Source organism: Mauremys reevesii, linkage group 1, assembly GCF_016161935.1.
Source record: "Mauremys reevesii isolate NIE-2019 linkage group 1, ASM1616193v1, whole genome shotgun sequence".
Lineage (NCBI taxonomy): Eukaryota > Metazoa > Chordata > Testudines > Geoemydidae > Mauremys > Mauremys reevesii.
The window spans coordinates 207,954,439-207,978,827 of NC_052623.1; positions in this window are offsets into that span (position 1 = coordinate 207,954,439).

Consider the following 24,389-nt stretch of genomic DNA (forward strand, 5'->3'; position numbering starts at 1 on the left):
CTAGGGCACGAAACATCCTTGCACCGGTCCTGTGTGTATGCAGGGGAGAAGTTACTGTTGGGAGGATAGGGACAGACCCAGCTGTTAGACTGGACCCAAAGGGGAGACAAAACATGACTGGGACACACAGTGTGCTCAGACAGGGAACACACAAGAGTAGGCAGGGCAGGGGGACACAAGCACTAAAAGAGACGTAGTGCTGGGAAGAACAGGGTCTTGCACATAGACTTGAGACATGTTGCAATGGCCCCTACTGGTCTTGGGTGGTTCTGCAGCACCCATCCTCAGTTTCCCTCCTCGCCAGAGCTCCTCAATACACAGCCAAGCTCTGAGTCCTCTCTTAGCACCCCCTTCTCAGGCACTAGTTTATTAACATACAGCATCTCACTGGGGGCACAGCACCTCCTTTCTAAGGTCTGGCTGCTTTACAGTTTTAAAACACCTTCTTTCTCCTCCCACTCTCCCAGCAGGCACAGCATCCCTTTTCTGAGGTCTGTCTTCAATCGTCTCCAGCTAAACACTGAATCTCAGCCCCTTTAAGTTCATCTAGTCTGTTCCTCCCCTCTCCCAGCTCATGGGGTTACCCAGCCTCTGTAATCTCTAGACGTTCATGCTATTCCTTGAACACTCACCAGACTGCATCACTCAGGCACTCAGCCCCAATACTCTAGCTATATTCCCCTACTGCTCTTAGCTCTAACTGGCATTAGGAGTGCTCAGCTCTGTATTCATAGTCCTCCCTAATTCCCTCCCCGCAGCTGGGGTCACTTATTATAATGAAACCTCCCTACCACCTTCAGCTAGGGTCACTAATTATCACTGGGTTGCTAGGCCACAAGCAAGTCTGAACCCAGCTTGCCTTAAAGGGCCAGCCAGCCTGTGACACTACACTTGACTTTTTAGTTGTTTTCACATATGTTAATTAACAAGATTGACACATCTAATGTAGACAGGACACAATTGTCATTAGTCATGTTAATGTGACTAGAAGCCAACATTTCTGTCCAGCAGCAAGCGTTTGTGTAGTGTCTACATTAGAACGTGCAGTTGGCTGAGTTATCATGTGTTAATTAGCCCATGTTAAAGCACAACTAAATTTTCAAGTATGGATAATCTCTGAGGACCCCAGACACACTTGCTTTTTGTGGTATGAATGTAGGATATGGTGCTGGTGGGGCAATTTTGGGAGACAGGAACTGTGTTCATCTGGGGAGCCATCCCTTTGTTCTCCCTAACTTTTGGGTCAATTCCTCCACTGCTTATGACCTAACAGCCTTGGTGGTTGTGATCTGACATCCTCTGTGGGGGATGTGGCTAGGTGGAATGATCAGCCTCTTGTCTTTAAACAAATTAGTGCCAAATCAGCTAGGACCTAACCTTATGTAGGTCCTCACTCAACCTTCACTGCTAATTTAGGGTATGTCTACAGTGACATTGCTGTAGCTATGACAGCCTAATCCCATAGTATAGACACAGCCTACACCAATAGAAGGGGGGTTTCCATTGGTGTAGGAACACCACATCACCGAGCACTGGTAGCTAGATTGATGGAAGTTGCGTCTACGCTGATAGAAGCATTCTTCTGTTGACATAGCTGCGCCTCCATCAGGACTTAGGTCAGCACAGTTTCAGCACCATGAGTGTAGATTTTTTCACACGCCTGACCAACATAGTTAAGTTGACCTAACTTTTAAATGGAGACCAGGCCTTACATATGCAACCTAAACCAATACATGCCATCAAGTACTACCATACCCCATCCCAAAAAAGGAGCAGTGGAGCTGAGTCCTCCAAGTTCCCCAGAAAGCCAATCAAAGAGATGCTGCAGGGAGCACTAATCAGGGCCCAGCAGGCCCAAACAAAAGGAACTGCCGTCCCATGCAGGAGTTGGTTGCTGCTGGGAGGCAGAGGAGCACCAGTGGTGCTCATGCCTGGTGGGACTAGGGCAGGGGTGAAAATAAGTTAAAAGATGTACCCGTAGTCCTGAGCAGGTGGGCGGCCTCAACCAGAAGAGGTGGGGCCTTTAAATCAAGATTTAAAGGCTCCAGGGCTCTGGCTGTGGCTGGGAGTCCCAGGGCCTCTAAATCACCGCCAGAGCTACCAGCTGTAGAGGTAGCTGGAAGCCCCGGGGCTCAGAGGCAATTTAAAGGGCATGGGGCTCTGGCTGCCACTACCGCAGCAGAGCTCCATTCCCTTTAAATTGCCAACGTTGCCCTGACACTGCTACCCCAGGGCTCTGGCAGCTGGGTTCGGGCGGCGATTTAAAGGGCCCAGGGTTCTGGCTGCTGTGGGGAGCCCTGGGTCCTTTAAATCACTGCCCAAACCCTGCTGCCTGAGCCCTGGGGTAGCCAGGCTTGGGCAGCGATTTTAAGGGCCCTGTTCAAAGACTGTGGGAATGTTTAAGGGACTGAGCCCAGGAGGGGTGCAGCAAGAGATATTCCAACTGTGGGGTACTGTTGGATTGTGTACCCTGGAAGGGTTTTGTTTCGCTTGTGTTGCACATACAGACTGTGTAACTCTGCCTGAGGGTTGAGTCACCGGAGAGACTCTGTAACCAGAGAGAGTGCAGGCACATGCACTTGGCTGGGGGCACTCGTCAGAGATGAGTGAGCCCCACCCTGTTACAGCAACTCAAAGTTAAGAGCACACGTCCTATTGAAAGCCAATGGGAGTTGTGCTCCTAAATCATGTAGGTGCTCTTGCAAAGCTTCATTCTTCACACACTGCCTCCCATGTTTTTTTGCATGAGGTTGCCAGCAGCAGCCACCAAGCTGTACCTTGCAGCAGCACTGCTGCTGTTTCTGCATGCAGAGCACTTCAAAGGTTTGCAAGTATTTCCTGACGTATTAAAGCCCAGAGCCTGGAAGCCCAGATGAGGTGTAGCAAATGAATTGAGTGTTCTACAAGACGCTGCCAATTGTGACAAAGACAGTGTTTAAATCTTCAGGAGAAATGTTCGATTTGGAAGAAATCTTATTTGTCATGTAGTCAATAGTACACTGAAAGATTGAGTGTCGTCCAGCAAGATCCCATAGGTATTTGATTTGGCATGTGTAACGCAGACTGGAGGAAAATCGCCAGCTTGAATTTTCAGAATCCTAATCAGGATTTATGTTTTGCTGGAGGACACAATAGCTCCTGTTTGTGTGAGGTTTTTCCAAAGCTGGGTGTCAAGTGATTCTACATCAGCTGTCTACTGAACAGGAGCAAATGCAGAGGTGTGATACTGTCAAAGGGTTTCAGGCTAATTTTGCCAGAAATGCCACTAAACCTTTTTACAATCTGGTAGGTGGAAACTTTCAGCTCGGCTAGCCCCCTACTAATCAATGGACACTGCATACAAAGATTTAATTATATAGCCAAGAGGAAACATCCTTGGGGACTGAGGCTGCCAGCCACCAGCAGCAGAAGAAAAGAACAAAGGAGATGCATAGTATGTCATGGGGAGAAGGGAAGCATGCGGAGGAGAAGGGACCTGGACTGCAAGTTCAGGGAGGAGAGGGACAGGACAGATAATGTGGGGGGACATGAAATGAAAAATGGACATGGACAGTGAGACACAGCCTCTGCCCCCTCCTCTTTCTACAAGGATTCCCTTGGTGTGGGGAGTTCCCAGTAGAGATAGTGCTGGCATGGTTGGCCCCATGCAGAGTGAGGGGAGTAGCAACAGGGAGGGGAGGAGGAGTATCTGGAGGGCACCACATTCTGGCTACTTTCAGCTGACTGCTCTGACTTGCACTGGGGCTGAGCGGAGAACTAGAGAGAGGGGAACCATCACAGGCTCCCTTTTATCCAGTGCCTGAAAAGAAGGGAGGTGTTGTACCAATCACCAGGGATGCCACCATAGAAAGAACTACCATGGCCTGAAGAAGCTTAAAAATATCCCACTGGTTCCTTTCAGTTCCCTGGAGAATTGTCTCTCCATTTGTGCTTTGCTTTGTTGTTGACCAAGTGGAAGCCACAGGGAGTCCCAGACACTAATTGTTCTAATAAAATACTTCCTTTTGGATACAGAGAGCTCCAGTGGTAAAAGACCATATAGATCTCAAAATCTACTTGCAACTGATAACAATAGAAAGGTCAAGTTCTTCTCTGCATACTGGATATTTACTTTGGTACTCATGGATGGTTTTCTCACTCCAAGAATAAGATGTATAACTAGCATCATGGATAGGCAAGTATCACAGGGCATAGGATGGTTTTGTGAGTACAGCACAGGATTAGGCCACGGGAGACTTAAGTTCTATGCTTGGCTCAGTCACTGACTCACTGTGTGACCCCAAAAAAGGCCAAAAGTGTAACTGGGTTCAAAAAAGAATTAAATTCATGGAGGCTAGGTCCATCAATGGCTATTAGCCAAGCTGCTCAGGGATGCAACCCCATGCTCTGGGTGTCCCTAAACCTCTGACTGCTAGAAGCTGGGACTGGATGACAGGTGATGGATAATTAAATAATTGCCCTGTTCTGTTCATTCCCTCTGAAGCACCTGGCATTGGCCACTGTCGGAAGACAGGATACCAGGCTAGATAGACCATTGGTCTGCCTCAGTATGGCCGTTTTTATGGCTTTGTGACCTTTGATGCATAGTGACTTGCCCAGCTTCCCAGCCTCTGAAATAGGTGAGTCAGACTGGCTTCCAGCTGTGCATTTGATAGTGTTCACTTGAGGCCTAGAGACCATGGCATGAGCTGGCACGTGGTCTACCAGCATCAGACCCCCAAATTGTGAGCCATGTTTGAAAATGTCCGCCTTAATTTATGAACATTTGTTAAGCATTGGTATGGAAGGGACTTAATGTGTTCTCACATGCACTCAACACTGGTATTAGTCACATGGCTATTTTATCAACATGCAATGTCCCCCTCAGGGGATGTTGTCTATCTTTCAGGGTGAGTGATATCTGCATGGTGTTGGCACCTAACAAATAATCCAAATATTTAAATACATTGCTGTGTTGTGCCATTACTGAGCTGATGGGGCCTGATTATCCTGCAGTTTTTTTTCATGCACACAACTCCCATTGGTTTCAAAGAGTTTGGAGTTCAAAACAGCTGCTGATTCAAGCTGGTGACATTTATGGCTATGAAATAAGACTTTATCACATGTGGCTAGTGTAGCGACAGAGCCGGAATAGCTGATGGGGTGGGGGTGGGGAGCCCTTCCATTGATATGTTCACTCTAATCATTTTTATCTATCTTATCTATCTATTTATCTAGTCACTTAGCTTCCTGAGCATGAAATTTACATACTCATTTGAAAAGAAAGGAGAAAAGCCTAGGATGTGGCTTAATGTTGTTTAAACACTAGCAAATGTGGGGCAATTTAAACAAGAAGGCATTCAAACATCTTATTGAAGCACTTTCCAAAATTCCTTCCTTGCCTGAGGGAGAGAGATGCACAAAGTGTTCCTCATTGTACTTCTACTTTCAAGGCCTTTTTGTCAGTGAGATAAGGAGGAAGCATTTTCATGGGGTAAGAGAGGGAGCTCTGGATTTATTAACAGGATTTGTATCCTGTTCACTTACAGTGATAGGGTTTGGTAAATTCCAAGCAGATGGAAGTAGACAGTACTATGAATAGGAACAGCTTCTGCAGTTATGCTTATTACAATACATGTTAGTATAATTAATCCTCCTGCTTCAGGGCTTTCACTGATCTCTAGCTCTGGTCAGGAAGAACGTGCCCTCCCCTCTCGTAGTACAATCCTGTATGATTCAGGGAGGGAGGTTTGTGCCTCTCCCTGGTTCTTTTGACACTGGCCACTTTCAGAGACAGGATACAGAGCCTTTTATGCTTGTGTGATGGATTTTTACTCAGACATTCTCTAGGGAAATGAATTTTACATTCACACATGCAAATATCTATGTAGAGTGAACCGTAAATTCTCTTTCTCTGAGTATTCTCACCAGAAACCTGACTGCCTTATGAGATGGAAGGAGAAACAACTCCTCATTGCTTGGTTGTGATTGGTCATACAAGCCATAGAACAAATGCATTTTGAGAACGTTTGAAGGGACTGATTTGGGAAAATTCCAATCTATTTGCTCAGACAGAAAGGCAAATGAAATTCAGCCAAGAGATTATTGCTTGTGAATGATTTGCTCTACTCAGAACTAAGCAAGGATTGCAGGATTTGGCCACAGGGCAGCTGCCTTTAGCAGAGTTGTCAGCTCAGCAGTCCTTTCATGACTGTTTAGCCCAGGCCAGGACATGATTGTGGGTGTACTGCCCAATCCATATGGAATTAGGGAGAACCATGGTCCACGGGATCATTTCATGCCCAGCAGCCTCCATAAAGCTTCCCCAGTCCTGTCTCTTTTGTCCCATGTGAAGCACAACATTTCCATGGGGGTTCACTGTATCTGAGCTGCCTAGGTGCCTCAGGGCCAGAGTTACAGTCTGACGGTTCGATTCAGGCACTGGATGTCTCACCCTTGTGCAAAACTGCTGAGAGCCCTGACTTTCCCAGCCACATTCTAGTCCCGATTCTCTGAATGCGCTTGATGGCCATACATTAAAGCCATTGTTAGTCAGTCACTGCAAAGTGCTCTTGGAGTCCCAGCAGATGTCCTTTTACAGTGAGAGAAGTAGGACACCTGGGTTCGTTACCACATAATTAGGTTCTCCATGTGATTGACTACTTGTGCTGCAGACAAAAGTGAACCACCAGAGTGAATGCCAACAGAAGATGGGCTGGCATGGCAGCAGCAGGCATGCTGACAAGCACCCACAGGTCTGTAGCTCATCTGGGTTTCTGACAGAGCAGAAATGGAATTGCAGGGAGGGGAATCAAACTCCATGTGTTGTCTATATACTACACCTAGACTCTTTAAAACCCCTGATGCCCCCTCTGCCTGATATGGGGAAGGGCTATCTCTGTATCTCTCCCACAGGGAAAGACTTCTGCTGCAGTTTAGGCCCTGTTTGGTGAGTCATGGGGAAATGTCTTCCCCACCCCATCCCCCATCCTGCTGCCTGCATTTGGGGAAGGTGGGGGAAATGAAGTTTGTGCTCATGGCTGAGCATTTCCCAGCCTTTAAGTTTGCTGGTTTGCCTGCTAATTCTGAGTTTGCTGTATTCTGGGGCAGTTCAGCAGACCTGAAAGCACAGGCTAGATTTTCCCTTGAATGCCTTGTCCAGCTCAAGCACAAATCCACACTCAGTGTCTGAAGCCTTCAATCAGTCAGTGAATTGCACTGAATGCCCTTAGGGGAAAAGCCTCTTTGATGAGGCTTCCATGTTAGCAACCAATCTAAATCCATTAGCTTTCCCTTCTGGAGTTACAATGGACAATGAAAATGAGTTTGATGGCCTCAATCTCTTCCTCATTTCTCAGCATCACAATAACCGGACTCGGCTAAACACAATCCTGCATGATTGGCTGACTCTGCTCAGACTGAGAGAATATTGGGAACTGGTGTAACTAGAAGGATCAAGGGTAGGGTTGCCAACTTCCTAATAACACAAAACTGAACACCCTTGCCCTGCCTCTTCGCCGAGGCCCTGCCCCTGCTCACTCTCCTCCACCCTTTCTCATTCATTTTCACCAGGCAGGGCGATTGGGGTATGGGATGGGGTGAGGGCTCTGGATGGGGGTGTGGGCTCTGGTGTGCGACCGAGGGGTTTGGAGTGTGGGAGGGGGTTCAGGGCTGGGGCAGAGGGTTGGGGTTCAGGAGGGGTACAAGCTCTGGGAGGGAGTTTGGGTGTGGGAGAGGGCTCAGGGCTGGGGTTGGGGTGCAGGAGGGGGAGTGGGGTGTGGGCTCCAGGCAACACATGGGAGCTGTGGAGCCGGCACTCAGGGTGGGGGCAGTACACAGAGCACCCGTGGCCGCTTCTCTGCCTAGGAGCTGAGGGACATGTCGCTGCTTCCAGGAACCACGTGGAGACAGGTAGGGAACCTGACAGCCCCACCAACTGGACTTTTAATGACCTGGTCAGCAGTGCTGACAGAGCTGACGGGGTCCCTTTTCAACTGGGTGTTCTGGTCAAAAACCAGACATCTGGCAACCCTAACCAAGGGTCAGGACTGAGGTGCATTGACAGAGCTCTACCAATGTATGTTAACAGGAAGGGTGAGAGACTATGAGAACTGAAGGTCAGAGAGGGGCATTGGAAGAGCTGTGTGTGGGAAGCCCAGGACTGGAAAAGCAGGGGGCTTCAGGGCAGGAGTGAGGGACACTGGCAAAGAGGTGCAGTATAAGTCTGCTCAACATCTGCCTGCAGTAGGAAGGAACTCAAATATGTAACTCCACAACTACTAACTGGTATGTAATCTATCATTTATATCAGCTTCTGTACTGGATGACGAGGATAGCTAATGTGACACTGATTTTTTTTTAAAAAAGGTCCAGAGCCAATCCTGGTAATTATAGTCCAGTAAGCCTGTCATAAATATAAATATATGTATGCAGTAACATAAAATCCCTCCTGGCCAGAGGTACAGAATCACTCACCTGTAAGGGGCTAATCAGTTCAATTAACCTAGTTGGCACCTGACCAGAAGGACCAACGGGAAAAGAAGATACTTTCAAATTGGGTGGAGGGGGAAGGTTTTCTTTGTGCTCTCTTTGTTGGTTCCCTCTTGGGACAAAGAGACCAAATAGATAAACCAGCTCCTAAAAGGATACCTGAATAATACATCTAAAATTACAGAAATTGTAAGTAAAGGCAAGGAAATTAGTTAGATTATCTTTTGTTTTAGCTTGTGAATTTTCCCTATGTGAAGAGGGAGTTTTATTCCTGTTTTTTGAAACTGTGAAGTTGAGCCCAGAGGGGAGTCCTCTGTGTTTTAAATCTTTTATTACCCTGTAAAGTTACCTTCCATCCTGATTTTGCAGGTGTGATCCTTTTACTTTTTTTCTGTATAATAAAGTCATCTTTTAAGAACCTGATTGGAAAGGGGGTGAAAGGTCTTGGGGGGGATATTTTGGAGGTCCTTTTCCTGAATCTTTGTCTAAACCACTTGGTGGTGGCAGAAATACCGTCTAAGGACAAGGAAAGGATTTGTGCCTTGGGGAAGTTTTTAACCTAAGCTGGTACCTAGAAGCTTAGGGAGTCTTTCATGTGGGTCCCCACATCTATACCCCAGAGTTCAGAGTGGGGAGGGAACCCTGACATGGTGGCTGCGCGATGGGATCATTTTGAACCAGAAGCACAGACCACAGGATTTTAAAAGGACACTTTTTTTTCCTTTTATTTGCTTGAAAACCAGGGAGGTCCCCCCCTTTTTTTTTCTTCTAGCTCTCGGGTTGGTCTAGGCTAAGCGCAGGAAGGCTAGGATGACAAAAAGTGAGGTCCAGATAAAACTGGAATTAACCAGACTGGAAGCTGCGGAAAGACAGAAGGAACATGAAAGACAACTGAACTTCAAATGAATGGAGATTGATGTGCAAGTGGCCAGAGAAAAATCTCCTAGGGAGGAAAGGGAAAGAGAGGCAGCATAAACTGGAGGAGAAGGAAAGAGAGGCAGCATGCTCAGAAGGGTAAGGAAAGAGGAAGCATGAACTGGAGGTGATGGAGTGGAAATGATGGAACCCTTCAGCAGCTGGCTCCATGTCCCCAAAAATCCACAAATGGGAGGGACTATGTCCACAGTATGATGAATCCAGTGATATTGCCGAATATTTCATCACCTTTGAGAGACTCTGCACTCTCCATGCAATCCATGAAGATCAAAAGATGACCACATTGATAACAAAATTATTATTATATTAATAATTCCCATTATTATTCCCATTCCCATGCTGCTGGGGAAAGACTTGGCCAACCATGTGAAGCTAGCCAAAAGGGTGGGAAGGGTCACCCGCAGCCAGGCTAAGCAAGACTTCACATCTAGCTCTGTTCCTGAGCTGTCTACCAGGGCCCAGTCTGTGTGACCAGAGACCAGACTGAGGTGGTGGAACTGGACCCCATGCCAACATCTGAGACAGCTGTAGTGAATCCAGTCATAGAGACCCAGCCAGAGCCAGTCCCAAAACCGGAACTGGTGGTGCAACCAGCACCAGAACCATTACCAGCACTGAATCCAGCACTTGCAACCTCATCTGCAACTCCAACACCAGAGGGCACCACCAAGCCTGCAATGGCAGCAGCAGCTAAACCTGTGCAAGAGGCTCAGCTGGTGCCTGAAATACAACATAGTGCACCAGCAGAGAATGGTTCACAGTCAATGAAAACAGCCCCATCACCTACATCGCTTCCAGAGGAACCAAGCCCAAGTCCACAATCCAGTGAGGAACTGATGTCTCCAGCATCAAGGGAACAGTTCCAGGCAAAGCAGATAAAAGCCTCCAGTGAGCTTGGGCAGCGGGCCAGAGTGACCCACCACCTCTCAGCTCTTCTAATCAATCCCAGTTTGTTGTAGAAAGAGGACTTGTATACAAGTCAACTCTTTCTAGTGAACACCAGGAGGACTGGCATCCTCAAAGACAGTTGGTAATTCCAACTAAGTACCGGGTAAAGCTCTTAAGCTTAGCCCACGATCATCCTAGTGGCCATCCTGGGGTGAACAGGACCAAAGACTGTTTGGAGAAGTCCTTCCACTGGGAGGGAATGGGCAAGGATGTTTTCTATCTATGTCCGGTCTTGTGAGGTGTGCCAAAAAGTGGGAAAATCCCAAGACCAGGTCAAAGCCCCTCTCCAGCCACTCCCCATAATTGAGGTTCCATTTCAGTAAGTAGCTGTGGATATTCTGGGTCCTTTCCCAAAAAAGACCCCCAGAGGAAAGCAGTACATACTGACTTTCATGGATTTTGCCACCCAATAGCCAGAAGCTGTAGCTCTAAGCAACACCAGGGCTAAAAATGTATGCCAGGCATTAACAGACATTTTTGCCAGGGTAGGTTGGCCCTCTGACATCCTTATGGATTTGGGAACTAATTTCCTGTCAGAAACCATGAAAAGCCTTTGGAAAGCTTATGGGGTGAACCACTTATTTGCCACCACTTACCGCCATCAAACAAATGGCCTGGTGGACAGGTTTAATGGAACTTTGGGGGCCATGATACATTAATTCATAAATGAACACTCCAACAACTGGGACCTAGTGTTGCAGCAGTTGCTCTTTGCCTACAGGGCTGTACCACATCCCAGTTTAGGGTTTTCACCATTTGAACTTGTGTATGGCTGCAAGGTAAAGGGACCGTTACAGTTGGTGAAGCAGCAAGGGAAGGGTTTTATGCCTTTTCCAGGAACTAATATTCTGGACTTTGTAAACTACCTACAAAACACCCTCCAAGACTCTTTAGCCCTAGCTAGAAAAAAACCTAAAAGATGGCTCAGGAAGAGCAAAAGGCCTGTTATAAAAAACATGCCAGAGAGCGTTCCTTCAAAGTAGGGGACCAGGTCATGGTCTTGAAGGCGCTCCAGGCCCATAAGATGGAAGCGTCGTGGAAAGGGCCATTTACGGTTCAACAGCGCTTGGGAGCTGTTAACTATCTCATAGCATCCCCAACCTAAAGCCTAAAGTGTACCATGTTCATTCTCTAAAGCCCTTTTATTCCAAAAAGTTAAAAGTTCTTCAGTTTGCAGCACAGGGAGGAGATGACGCTGAGTGGCCTGAAGGTGTCTACTATGAAGGCAAAAGTGATGGTGGCATGGAAGAGGTGAATCTCTCCATGACCCTTGGACGTATGCAGCAACAGCAGATTAAGGAGCTATGCACTAGCTTCGCACCAATGTTCTCAGCCACCCCAGGATGGACCGAACAGGCATACCACTCCATTGACACAGGTAATGCCTGCCCAATTAAAGACCAACCTTACCAAGTGGCTCCTCAAGCCAAAACTGCTATAGAACGGTAGATCCAGGACATGCTACAGTTGCGGGTAATCCGCCACTCTAACAGTGCATGGGCATCTCCAGTGGTTCTAGTTCCGAAACCAGATAGGGGTAATACACTTTTGCGTGGACTACCGTAAGCTAAATGCTGTAACTCGTCCTGACAACTACCCAATGCCATGCACAATGAGCTATTGGAGAAACTGGGACATGCCCAGTTCATCTCTACCTTAGACTTAACGAAGGGGTACTGGCAAGTACCACTGGACGAATCTGCCAAGGAAAGGTCAGACTTCATCATCCATAAGGGTCTGTATAAATTTAATGTGCTCCCTTTCAGGCTGCGAAATGCACCCGCCACCTTCCAGAAACTTGTAAATAGTCTCCTAGCAGGATTGTGAGAATCTGCAGTCACCTACCTTAACGATGCGGCCATATTTTCTAATTCATGGGCAAAACACCTGGAGCATCTACGAAAAGTCTTCAGGCGCATAAAGGAGGCAGGACTAACTGTTAAGGCTAAAAAGTGTCAAATAGGCCTAAACAAAGTAACGTACCTTGGACACCAGGTTGGTAAAGAAACTATTAACCCCCTACAGGTCAAAGTAAATGCTATCCAAAAGTGTCCTGTCCCAAAGTCAAAGAAACAGATCCAATCCTTCTTAGGCTTGGCCAGCTATTACAGGCGATTTGTACTGCACTATAGCCAAATCACTGTCCCACCTGATCAAAAAAACAGCCAAATGCAGTTCAGTGAACTAAAAAGTGTCAGAAGGTCTTTAACCAGCTTAAAGCAACACTCATGTCTGACCCTGTGCTAAGAGTAGGTTAGGTAAATGTCTATCAGGGATGGTCTAGACAGTATTTGTTCGTGCCATGAGGGCAGGGGACTGGACTCGATGACCTCTTGAGGTCTCTTCCAGTCCTAGAATCTATGAATCTAAGGGCCCCAGACTTTCCTAGTAACCACAGCTGTGTCCGAGCATGGTGTGGAAGCAGTTTTAATGCACGAAGGACCGGATCAAAAATTCCATCCTGTTGTGTTTCTCAGCACAAAACTGTCTGAGAGGGAAAGCCACTGGCCAATCACCAAAAAGGAATGTTATGCTATTGTGTATGCTCTGGAAAAGCTATGCCCATACGTTTGGGGACGGTGTTTCCACCTGCAAACCAACCATGCTGCACTGAAGTGGTTTCATACTGTCAAGAAAAATAACAAAAAACTTCTTCAGTGGAGTTTAGCTCTCCAAGATTTTAATTTTAAAATACAACACATTTCAAAAGCTTCTAACAAAGTGGCTAATGCACTCTCTCATAAAAGTTTCCCAGAATCAACTGGTTAAAATCGTCCTTAAAATGTGGAAAATATTGTTAGATTTTTATATAATCAGTAGTATGTCTAAAGATGCTTGTGTCTTATTAACTCCGTTTTCTCCTAGAGCTCCAGGAAGAAATCACAGCCAGTGTGGAATAGACTGTCCATCACCTTCTGTGATTTGGGGTGTATGTCATAACTATAAAAGGGAGGGTAACAACCTTTATGTATGCAGGTTTCAGAGTGGTAGCCGTGTTAATGTGTATCAGCAAAAAGAACGAGGAGTACTTGTGGCACCTTAGAGACTAACACATTTATTTGAGCATAAGCTTTCGTGGGCTAAAACCCACTTCATCAGATGCATGCAGTGGAAAATACAGTAGGAATATATATATATATACACGCACACAGAACATGAAAAAATGGGTGTTGTCATACCAACTATAATGACACTAATCAGTTAAGGTGGGCTATTATCAGCAGGAGGAAAAAAACCTTTTGTAGTGATAAACAGGATGGCCCATTTCCAACAGTTGATAAGAAGGTGTGAGTAACCCTAGGGGAAAAAATTAGCATGGGGAAATAGTTTTACTTTGTGTAATGACCCATCCACTCCTAGTCTTTATTCAAGCCTAATTTAATGATGTCCAGTTTGAAAATTAATTCCAATTCAGTAGTTTCTCATTGGAGTCTGGTTTTGAAGTTTTTTTTGTTGGAGTATTGTGACTTATAGGTCTGTACTTGAGTGTCCAGGGAGGTTGACGTGTTCTCCGACTGGTTTTTGAATATTATAATTCTTGATGTCTGATTTGTGTCCATTTATTCTTTTGCGTAAAGACTGTCCGGATTGGCCAATGTACATGGCAGAGGGGCATTGCTGGCACATGATGGCATATATCACACTGGTAGATGTGCAGGTGAACAAGCCTCTGATGGTGTGGCTGATGTGATTAGGTCCTATGATGTCCCTTGAATAGATATGTGGACAGAGTTGGCAACGGGCTTTATTGCAAGGATAGGTTCCTGGGTTAGTGTTTTTTGTTGTGTGGTGGTTGCTGGTGAGTATTTGCTTCAGGTTGGGGGGCTGTCTGTAAGGAAGGACTGGCCTGTCTCCCAAGATCTGTGAGAGTGAGGGATCGTCCTTCAGGATAGGTTGTAGATCCTTGATGATGCACTGGAGAGGTTTTAGTTGGGGGCTGAAGGTTATGCCTAGTGGCGTTCTGTTTCTTTCTTCTTTGGGCCTGTCCTGGAGTAGGTGACTTCTGGGTACAGTTCTGGCTCCGTCAATCTGTTTCTTCACTTCATCAAGTGGATACTGTAGTTTTAAGAACGCTTGATAAAGATCTTGTAGGTGTTTGTCTGTCTGAGGGATTGGAGCAAATGAGGTTGTATCCTAGAGCTTGGCTGTAGACAGTGGATCGTGTGATGTGGTATGCAGCAACATAAAATCCGTCCTGGCCAGAGGTACAAAATCACTTACCTGTAAGGGGTTAATCAGTTCAATTAACCTAGTTGGCACCTGACCAGAAGAACCAATTGGGGGGGGGGAATCTTTCAAATCTGGAGGGAGGGAGGTTTTGTTCATGCTCTTTGTTGGTTCCCTTTTGGGACAAAGAGAGAGACCAAGCAGGTAAACCAGCTCCTAAAAAAGATATCTGAATAATACATCTAAAATTACAGAAATTGTAAGTAAAGGCAAGGAAATGCATTAAATTATCTTTTGTTTTAGCTTATGAACTTTCTCTATGCTAAGAGGTAGTTTTATTCCTGTTTTTTGTAACTGTGAAGTTGAGTCTAAAGGAGAGTCCTCTGTGTTTTAAATCTTTTATTACCCTGTAAAATTACCTTCCATCCTGATTTTGCAGGTGTAATTGTTTTACTTATTTTTCTTTATAATAAAGTCTTCTTTTAAGAACCTGATTAATTTTTAGTGTCCTAAAAACCAAAGGGTCTTTCATGCAGGTCCCCACGTCTGTACCCCAGAGTTCAGAGTGGGGAGAGAACCCTAACAAAGCCCAACTTCCATACCAGGCAAATTGGCTGAAACTATAGTAAAGAACAGGATTATCAGAGATAGAGGTAAACATAATATGTTGGGGAAGAGTTCACACAACTAATGTAAAGGGAAATCAGCCTCACTTATCAGAATTCTTTGATGGAGACAAGGGTGATCCAGTGGATCTAGCATACCTGGACTTTCTGAAAGCCTGTGATCAGGTCCCACATCAAAGGCGCTTAGGCAAAGTAAGCATTAATTACTTAAAAGATAGGAAATAAATGGGTAGGAATAAGTGGCCAGTTTTGACAGTGGTAAACGGTGGGGTTCCCATTGATCTGTACTGGGACCAGTGCTATTCAACATATTCATAAATGATCTGGAAAAAGGGGTAAACTATGAGGTGGCAAAGGTATGCAGATGACACAAAATAACTGAGGATAGTTAAATCCAAAACTGACTGCAAAAAGCTACAAAAGGATTTAGCTAAACTGGGTGACTGGGAAACAAAATGGCAGACAAAATTCAGTGTTAATAAATGCAAAGTAATGCACAATGGAAAACATAATTCCAACTGTACATACAAAATGATGGGGTCTAAATTAGCTGTTACCACTTAAGAAAGATTTTGGAGTCATCATGGATAGTTCTCTGAAATCATCTGCTCAATATGCAGCAACAGTTAACAAAGCTGACAATGTTAGGAATCGTTAGAAAAGGGATAAAAAAAGACACACAATATCTTTAATGCCACTATATAAATCATAGTATGCTCACACCTTGAATACCATGTGCAATTCTAGTCACCCCATCTCAAAAAAGAACTGGAAAAGGTACAGAGAAGGGCACCACAAATGATTACAGGTATGGAACATTTTCCACATGAGGTTTGGCCGATGTACATAGCAGAGGGGCATTGCTGGCATATGATGGCATATATTACATTGGTGGACATGCAGGTGAATGAACCGGTGATGGTGTGGCTGATCTGGTTAGGTCCTGTGATGGTGTCGCTGGTGTAAATATGTGGGCAGAGTTGGCATTGAGGTTTGTTGCATGGATTGGTTCTTGAGTTAGAGTTACTACTGTGCGGTGTGTGGTTGTTGGTGAGAATATGCTTAAGGTTGGCAGGTTGTCTGTGGGTGAGGACTGGCCTGCCACCCAAGGCCTGTGAAAGTGAGGCATCATTGTCCAGGATGGGTTGTAGATCACTGATGATGCATTGGAGAGGTTTTAGCTGAGGACTGTAGGTGATGGCCAGTGGAGTTCTGTTGGTTTCTTTCTTGGGCTTGTCTTGCAGCAGGAGGCTTCTGGGTACATGTCTGGCTCTGTTGATTTGTTTCCTTATTTCCTCGTGCAGGTATCGTAGTTTTGAGAATGCCTGGTGAAGATCTTGTAGGTGTTGGTCTTTGTCTGAGGGGTTGGAGCAAATTCGGTTATACCTCAGTGGTTGGCTGTAGATGATGTATCATGTGATGTGTCTGGGATGGAAGCTGGAGGCATGAAGGTAGGCATAGCGGTCGGTGGATTTTCAGTATAGAGTGGTGTTAACGTGACTGTCACTTATTTGTACTGTGGTGTCTAGGAAGTGGACCCCCCATGTAGATTGGTCCAGGCTGAGGTTGATGGTGGGGTGGAAGCTGTTGAAATCGTGGTGGAATTCTTCCAGGGTCTCCTTCCCATGGGTCCAGATGATGAAGATGTCATCAATGTAGTGTAGGTAGAGAAGGGGCGTGAGTTGACGAGAGCTGAGGAAGCGTTGTTCCAGGTCAGCCATAAAAATGTTGGCATATTGTGGGGCCATGCGGGTGCCCATAGCGGTGCCAGTGGTCTGGAAGTATATATTGTCACCAAATTTGACATAATTGTGCATGAGGATAAAGTCACAGAGCTCAGCAACCAGTTGTGCTGTGGCATCATCAGGGATACAGTTCCTGACAACTTGTATTCCATCTGTGTGGGGGATGTTTGTGTAGAGAGCCTCCACATCCACGGTGGCTAGGATGGTGTTCTCTAGATGATCACCAATGCACTGTAGTTTTCTCAGGAAATCAGTGGTGTCACAGAGATAGCTGGGAGTGCTGGTGGTGTAGGATCTGAGTAGAGAGTCCACATATCCAGACAGTCCTTCAGTGAGAGTGCCAATTCCAGAGATGATGGGGCATCCAGGATTTCCAGGTTTGTGGATCTTGGGTAGTAGATAGAACAACTCTGGTTGGGGCTCTAAGGATATGTTGATTTGTTCCTGTGTTAGTGTAGGGAGTGTCCTGAGTAGATGATGCAGTTTCTTAGTATATTCCTCAGTGGTATCTGAGGAAAGTGGCCTGTAGAATTTGGTATTGGAGAGTTGTCTGGCAGCCTCCTTTTGGTAGTCAGACCTGTTCATGATGGCAACAGCACCTCCTTTATCAGCCTCTTTGGTTATAATATCAGGGTTGTTTCTGAGGCTGTGGATGGCATTGTGTTCTGCATGACTTAGGTTATGAGGCAAGCGATGTAGTTTTTCCACAATTTCTGCCTGTGCACGTTGGCAGAAGCATTCTATGTATAGGTTCAGACTGTCATTTTGACCCTCAGGAGGGGTCCATGTGGAGTTCTTCTTCTTGTGCTGTTGGTGGGAGGGTATCTGTGTATCAGTACGCTGTTCAGTGTTATCTGAAATAATTCTTTGAGTCGGAGACGGCAAAAGTAGGCTTCCAGATCACCGCAGAACTGTATCATCTTTGTGGGGGTGGCAGGGCTGAAAGAGAGTCCCTGAGATAGGACAGACTCTTCTACCGGGTTGAGTGTGTAGCTGGATAGATTGATGATATTGCTGGGTGAGTTAGGGGTACCACTGTTGTGGCCCCATGTGGCAGGTAGGATTTTAGACAGCTTACGGTCCTTTTTCCTTTATAGAGAGGTGAAGTGCGTAATGTAGATCTCCTTTCTTATTTTAGTAAAGTCCATTTGTGTGGAAGGTTGGTTATTTATGAAAGTCTCCAGGTTGGAGAGCTCTTTTTTGATGTTTTCCTGTTTGCTGTATAGGATGCTGATCAGGTGGTTCCTCAGTTTCTTTGATAGAGTATGGCATAATCTCTCTCTGTGGTCTGTGCAGTATGTAGATAGCAATGGATTTTTCACCTTCAGTCCGTTTGGTATGATGTCCATCCATTTGCATTTGGAAAGGAAGATGATATCTGTCTGTACTTGTGCAAGTTTCTTAATGAGGTTGATGGATTTCCACTCCATATGGCTAAATGCAGTGCCTTAGGAAGTGGTGTTTACCCCCTCACACAACATAACAACCAATGGTCACCCAATGAAAAAAGGTTTAAAACAAACACAAGGAAGTATTTCTTCGCACAATGCGGAGTCAACTTGTAGAACTCATTACCAGGGGATGTTGTGAAGGCCAAAACTATAACTGGCCTCAAATGAATTAGATAAGTTCATGGAGGGCAGGTCCATCAATAGCTATTAGTCAAGATAGTCAGGGATTAAACCCCAGGCTCTGGGCATCCCTACATTTCTGACTGCCAGAAGCTGGGACTGGACAACAGCAGATGGATCATTCAATAAATTTCCCTGTTATGTTCATTACCTCTGAAGCGTCTGGCCCTGGCCACTGTCAAAAGGCAGGACACTGGATTAGATGGACTATTGGTCTGGCCCAGTATGGCCATTCTTATTAGTATACAAATATTTATGCAGATCTATAAATCTTCATAAGAGATTTAAATATTCTTCAAATTCCTCTTCTATAAAAATAAAACTGTTTTTAAAAATTCTTGTCCCCCTTGCACCTCTTACCACTGCCCACTTGCCTCCCACTCCAGCCCTGGCCTCCTGCCCCTTAACAGTGCAACCTTGCCATTCGGCCATAGCTATGAGGAGAAAAGCTTGCCCGGAGAGCTTAGTGGTTTCTTCAAGGGGTACAGCAGAGAGGCTAGGGCTAATTCCAGGTGATCTGAATAGAGTGACCAGACCGCAAATGTGAAAAATCGGGATGGGGATGGGGGGGGCGGTAATAGAAGCCTATATAAGAAAAAGACCCACAAATCGGGACTGTCCCTATAAAATCAGGACATCTGGTCACTCTAGATCAGAAATGCAAAGAGGCAATTTCATGGAGCAGAGCAAGGCTGGGGTAATTGCAGGGTTTGTTCTCCCAATGAAAGCTGTTCTGATGCTGGCTGGGGCTGTGTGTCCCTGGACCAATCCCAGGGCTCCAAAGAGCACCACGCATAGCTGCAGCTGTTGACCCAGTTGCCTGGCATCTTGCAAAGCCTGCAATACAGAGTGCCGGCTCTTAGAAGCTTCTAATGCTTTTTGCCTGACTCTTCCTAGCCCAATAATTGCATGTGTGGTTGGTTTGTTTTTAAATATTTTGCAGTGATTTTTTTTTTTTTTTGGTGAAGACGGGAGGGGCAGGATTGACAGCCCTGAAGATTCATAGAACAGGACTGGACCCTGGAACTGTGTCCGGAAAACCTGCTGGGTGGTTGGCAAAGTTAGTTTATTTCAAATTGTGTCCTGCATTGTCCCTGCCCTATCAGGGCAAGGATGTGAATATGGTAGCTCCCGCTTTGGCAATCTCTAGGGGAGCGCAGTATGGAATGGTGATCTCTCTCTCTCTCTCTCTCTCTCTCTCCTTCAGTGACTACTCCAAGCGTTCCATCCCACTCTCTTCCTCCTGCCCTAAGCAGTGAGAGATCCCATGCTGAGGCCTCTGCATGAAACTATCAACAGCAGCTGCTAATGGGCAGTCTAATGGCCATTTAATGGGACTGGTAAAGCTAATAGATTTGTAAAGATAACACTTATTATAATGGCCAAAGTGGAGCTGCTGCAGAGCCAGCAGGGCCTGGCCTCTTGGAGGATGCTTGCGGAACCATCACCTGCAGCCAGGCAGGAGGTGAACCGGTTTTCCTAACCCACTGCACATTCGGCATAATGAGGCTTTACCTGCAATTAGTATCTTTCTTCCAAAGGATCCCAAAGCTATTAATAAACAATTCTGCTGAAATTCCGCTGCCTCTGGGGCAGAGTACACCAGCCAAGCAGAACACAAACCCACTAGATGTCAAGGGGAGAGAGGCCAAAGATGTCAGGGTAACCGACTCTCTTATAGTGTCATGGAATTATAACTATCCCCACAGTGCAGACAGGAGTTGACTTTTGTTTTAAAAGGTCTCCTCCAAAGACCCTCACACAGTAAACTGCCCTGCAGTTTATCTACCAGATAGGATGAAGGGCTGAACTGATCGTGCCAGAATTTGAACCTTATCTGTAGCCAAATGTTTTACAAGACAGATATATCCCACAGTCGGGCGAATAGACTGTATTTTTATTGTCTTCCCCTGGCACCCTCCCTGCTCTCCCAAACAGACATTTGGGAGATAGCAGCTTTCTGTCTATGGCTTCAATAAAGGCACCCATCACCTTGGCATCTGGGTCATTCAGCACAGTATCTGAGCCCCCATTGGGTAGCCTTAACATAAAACCATTTTGAAATATGAGAGGCTTCTGCCAGCCAGCATGATGGGGGTATATGGCTACAATCTTCATTGCAGTCACCAGGGAGCATGCTTAACTTTGATGGGTCTGTCCCATACCCTGGAAGCCTAACTTGGGATCAGGATAATGAAGGAGCCATGAATTTACGTTGAGTATGGAAGACACAAGCGCTGTGAGATGCAGCATCCCAGCATTGCACCAGGATTGTTTTGTTCAGGATAAGTTACACAGGATTTGTGCGTGTCCCTATAGTGGCTGAACCTAGCAATTCTAACTGCCAGCTACTTACTCATGGTTAAAGTAGCTCTCCGTTAGTTCACATGAACAAAACCTTCGTTTTCAGGGCAGAAAGGCTTAGGTGTGACCTCTGTTGCTGACTAGAGTGCATGTATGCCACAGCATGGTACAAGGATAAAGATAGGCATGTACAGAGTGTGTTGGTCTTGGTCAGTTTGAGAGGGAAATTATTGCAGTTTGGCAGGTATGAAAGGGTGACAAAATGCTTATGGGGAACCTCTTGCCAGTTTGAGGACTTGATGCAAGCAGCTCCCTCAGAGAGCAGCACAGAAACAGACTGGAACTGACATGGCCTGTCTTGCCTGTAATGGAGGGATGCACATTGGCTGGCGGTGTTGGACCAGAAGCCTGACTGACAAGCAGGGCGACCAGCTGCAGGCGCCAGAGATCCTGGGCATGGCTAGGACTGCCCAGACCTGTGAGCTGAGCCCAAGAGGAGGAAGAGTGGGGGTTATACGGGAGAGCTGGCTGCAGGGTGTTGGGTTGCAGCATCAGCAGAGGACACAGCTCTTGAGTTGCTCTCTGCCACAAATTACCTATGAGAGGACTAACTGTCTGGCAGGCCATCCCTGAACGGGGAGACTGAGACAGTGAGGCTTGTGACCACAGGGACTCACTGCAGCTGAAAAGGAAGAGATGTCAGCTTCTTGACAAGGGAACCAGCCTTTTGCATCAAGCTCCAACTCTGCCACCCAGATAAGGCCTGACTTTGGAAAATAAAACTACCCCCATTTAGTTTGTGGAGATATAGGCCCAGATTCTCAAAGGTATTTACATTTATAACTTCCATTGCTATGCCAGTCCTGGGCTCCCCACACAGCTCTGCCAATGCACCTCAATCATGCCCTGCATCACGTCTATGCTGCTGCAATCTTCCATGTTAAACTTGTTAATTAACACATTTTAACTAATGTGTTGTTAAATGGGATTTAGCAGACAAGTATGTTTAAATACATAAGCTGGTCATGGCTAACCCTAATGTGCCTTGACAAGCTAACATATTTTCAAGCATGGCTGTCTTTGTGCACACCAAGGGCAAAATTGCATTTAGCATCACAATTATTCAGGTGTGTTTCTAAGGGCAGGTCTACATTTAAAGCACTGCTGCTGTAGCACTATAATGAAAATACTCTAAGCTGACAGGATAGAGCTTCTCCTGTAGGCTTAGTTAATCCACCTCCGTGAGAGGCAGTAGCTATGTTGGTGGGAGAGAATCGCTGACATAGTGTTGTCTACACCCCAGCGCTGAGGTCGGTATGACTATGTCGCTCAAGGAGTGGATCATTTACAACCCTGAGCAATGTAGTTATAACAAAGTAATTCTGTAGTGTAGACCAGGGCTAATATGGTACATTTTCCCAGTGTAGACAAGGCATTTGCAACTGGGCCAAACATCTACTAGAGTTAGGTTGTCAAACTCATTTCTCATGTGATTAGATCCACATGGGAATCTAGCTCTCAGCAGATGAATGCACTAACTCACCCACTGTGCAACTAAGCCCCCTCTCCACAGCTCAGAAAAAGGTTAGGGTGACGCATAAACTGAGCTAGAAATTTGAGAGGTGGATTATATCAACAATTATGGTCTTGAGCATAATTCAATTATAAATTAAATTGGGAAAAAAAACATAATAATAAAAGGGTGATTTGTGTGTTGATTAAAGTGAAAACATGCAGTCATTAGCCTGTGTTTAAATCTTATTAGCTGCGAGCTGAGCTGTGTGTTGCCATTAACCTGGCGTGTGCCTACTGAGAGCATGCACTTCTTTGGCTGTTTAAAGTGTCTGGATAGGTCGCGGACAGGTGCTTTCCCTCTGGGACCCCAACAGTGAGGGTGAGGAAAGGGGATGGTATGCATTTGCTGGTAATAATAATCCCCACCAATTCATGTTTTCAAGGCACTTTACACACTAGATGTCATGCCCTGCCTTGGGAAGTACGTTTAGTGTGAGATCCCCAAATGTGATGAGGAAACTGAGGCACAGTGAGATTAAGTGAAGAATTCTATTCCAAGGTCAGGCCAGTGGCACCCAACCTTTACAGCCTCAAGGGTGAATCATTCATTGCAAAGAGGCCAAGGATCCACAGTCAGTATTTTGGGGCAGATTATCTGCCTTCTTCTGTTGCCTTGGTGCTGCTCAAGTGCCAAGTGGGGAAAAAAACCCCACCTGCAAATCCTCTCTTGGGAATTCTCTGCCATGAGAGCACACAGACAGTGTATTTGGCTCCTAGGTCTCCTCACAGCTCTTGCTGGAGGGACATCTTGGGATGAGCAGGAGGGTGTGTATGTGGGGGATGGGAGAGACAAATAGCTGGTGCAGACCCCACTCCAGCTCTCCCCAGGTGCAGTATGGGGCCGAGGGGACCACTGCCAGACGGTGCAGGTTAGAGCAGCCCCCAGCTGGGCAGAGAATCAGGGGCTGTGACTGCTGCTTCTCAGCATCTCCCTTTCCTCGGCTCCTAGGCTGGCTGTGGGGGAGGGGAGACACCCTTTGTTAGTGATTCCCTAGGCTCAGGCAAAGCCATTCAGCCTCCAGTGCCTCTCTCCTGGGGCTCTCACAGCCCCACCAGGAATCAGGCCCTGGGGCAGGCAGCCAGACCTGCTCTCGCCTCCTTCCCCTGTGATGCAGCTGGGAGCCAGCAGGGGAGCTGCTGAGGGTCTGCAGCAGAGGAGGGACAGCAGCAGCTCAGAGCAACGAGCTCTCATCAGAGCTACTTCTGGGGCATCAGCAGGGGCGGCTTTAGGGATTTTGCCGCCCCAAGCACGGCAGGCAGGCTGCCTCCGGCGGTTTGCCTGCAGAGAGTCCGCTGGTCCCATGGCTTCGGCAGACCTCCCACAGGCACGCCTGCGGGAGGTCCACCGAAGCCGCGGGACCAGCGGACCCTCCACAGGCACGCCGCGGAAGGCAGCCTGCCTGCCGCCCTCGTGGCGCTGGCAGAGCGCCCCCCGCGGCTTGCTGCCCCAAGCACGCGCTTGGCGTGCTGGGGCCTGGAGCTGCCCCTGGGCATCAGGTGAGAGGGTTCCCCACGTACCTGCCCCCTCATAGCAACAGGCCGGACTGAAACATTCCATTTAATCGGGATCAGGGAGAACATTTCTGATTCCTAATCAAACACCACATTTTCCTCCTGCCACAGACAGACACCCCCAGGGGTGAAAGTAGGCCAGTATGGCGTACCGGTAAGAAGCTGGTACCAGCCTGTATGCAGCTGATGTTAAAGCATTGCTGTAACAGTGCTTTAAAGTTGTTGCCCGGGGGGGACAAAAGGGGCCACCAACGAGGCGGGTAAAGGGAACAGCTGTCCTGGGGCCGGTGATTTAAAAGGGCCTGGGGCTCCCAACCAGAGCCCCAGACCCTTTTAAATCACTGCTGGAGCCCTGGGCAGTATGGATGGGCTGGCTGGGGAAGGCTGACCCCAGCCCTGCCCCTTCTGCCTAAGGCCCCACTCCTTCTGGGGGCCCGGAGCTGGGCCCCCGTACCAGTAAGAATTGAATATTACTT